Consider the following 1,999-nt stretch of genomic DNA (forward strand, 5'->3'; position numbering starts at 1 on the left):
ACCGAAGCGACATCTTGGACCCACTGAATGGTGTAGTTGACCAAGTTGAAGCGCAAAACCTGCGAGAGGAGCTGGAGGAAGTATCTAAAATCATACAGCATGTGCTGGAGGTAACAAGACTGCTATTCGGAACGAATAGGGTTGTCAACATGGACAACTATTATACGTCCGTGCAACTTCTCCCGGAGCTCCACCTGAAAGGCCTCTATGGTCGCGGCACTATCCGTGCCAACAGCAAGCCATTTCCCAGGCCACACTGTTCTTCACAAAGACGATTGTACCCGAGGAGACTATCGCAAAGCTGTCTCGCACGATCACAGCATGCTTACAGCGTCATGGTGCGACAGTAACGTGGTCAACCTTGTGTCCAATGTGGACTCAGCGAACATTACAACTATCACCCGCATGGTTGGTAGCAAGAAGCAGTCGTTTCCAGCTCCAGAGTGCGTCGCTCAGTATAATACCAATATGCAAGCTGTTGATCGCCTTGATCAAATACGCGGGCGATTCTCTACTGCAGATGGCCATTCGTACAAACGCTGGCACAAGAAGTTGGCGCTCGCGCTCATCGATGTGGTGCGCTCCAACTCGTATCTAACGCGACGTTTGGTACAGGCGGAGCCAGCAACGCGTGATCCCCATAGAAAGTTTGTGATGGAGCTAGTTGGTGCTTCTCAATAAACAATGGAAGAATGCACCCAGCGACGGTCGCATGCTGTACAGCGGAGAATTGGGTGACGGAGGAGAAGGAGCCCAGCTCGACACGCCCTCTTCCCAGCCCTCTCCTAGTGTAGATTTTTCGGGGGGGGCATTTCCTCCCCCCCCAAAAGTGCCGCGTTATTTTCGCGCGGTTTCCGAGAAAAAATTCTCGTCCCCAAAAAGAAAAAAAGGCGGCCGCTGTTATGTTTGTCGCATGGGAAGGAGATATCCTACCGAGGTAACCAACTATGCTCACACAGGTGTCTGTTTGTGCCGCGTTGTGCACGATGCCCCGCCAAGCCATGGATGTGTCCGTCGACGACATCAACATGCTGGGATAAGTTCCACCAATACTACCCTAACGCATTGTTTACAGATAAGGGAAATGTCAGGCGACACTCCAAACTCGCCAAGTCGAAGGATGCGCACGAGCCCAAGTCTCAAGCAGTAAGGTGGTCTGCTACCGCTCGCCAAATTGCGTACGGGGCAGATCTCGGAGGTGCCATCGCTCACGCACTTGACAACGAAGGAGATGATGATACACAGGGTCTTGCTGCTTTCGGGGTTAGCGGTAATGCTCCGCCAGGGTTGGTTGCGTTTGGCAGTGGCAATCTTTCGACTGGCCTAGTTGCGCCTGGACCAGACGGCGACAGCCGTTTGGACGATAGGCCTGAAAGTGTGTTGGCTAGCAGACTTAGTGGTGCCCGTCGTGATGTTCGCGAAATTGGATGCACTAGTGAACGTGGTGGTGAAGCCCGCCGACGTGGCAGTGGTGCCGTTCTCAGAGGCGGCGAAGACACACACGAACTTGATGGCGGCGACGGAGCTCCCAGACTTGCCATAGACGACGAGCGCGGACTTGGCCGTGACGACGCGCGCAGACTTGGCGACGGGGGGCTCGGACTTGGTGGTGTTGCTGGTGCAGCCGGTGTCGGCGGCGCACGTAGCCTTGGTGACTCTAGCGGAGTCGGTGGCAGGCTATGTGCTTCGTCTTGCACAGACAGCGAAGATTGGCGCGAGCTTGGTGGTGCAGCACATACAGTTGGTAGCCGTGGCGCTCGCCGACTTGTCATCGACGACGCGCGAAGACGTGGAGGTGGAGATGATCACAGACTTGGTGATGGCATGGCGGTGCGGCTGGCACAGTCAGTGACGGCAACGCTCATGAACCCGGCGGTGCTAACGGAATCGGTGGTGACTCGCATGACGTATGGGCTACTGCTACACTCGGACGTGATGATACTACACCTAGCCGGGTTGCTGCTGCCGCACGCAGACTGAGTGGTGAAGCTGCCTTTGC

Source organism: Phytophthora infestans, genomic scaffold (genome assembly GCF_000142945.1).
Source record: "Phytophthora infestans T30-4 supercont1.521 genomic scaffold, whole genome shotgun sequence".
Classification (NCBI taxonomy): domain Eukaryota; phylum Oomycota; class Peronosporomycetes; order Peronosporales; family Peronosporaceae; genus Phytophthora; species Phytophthora infestans.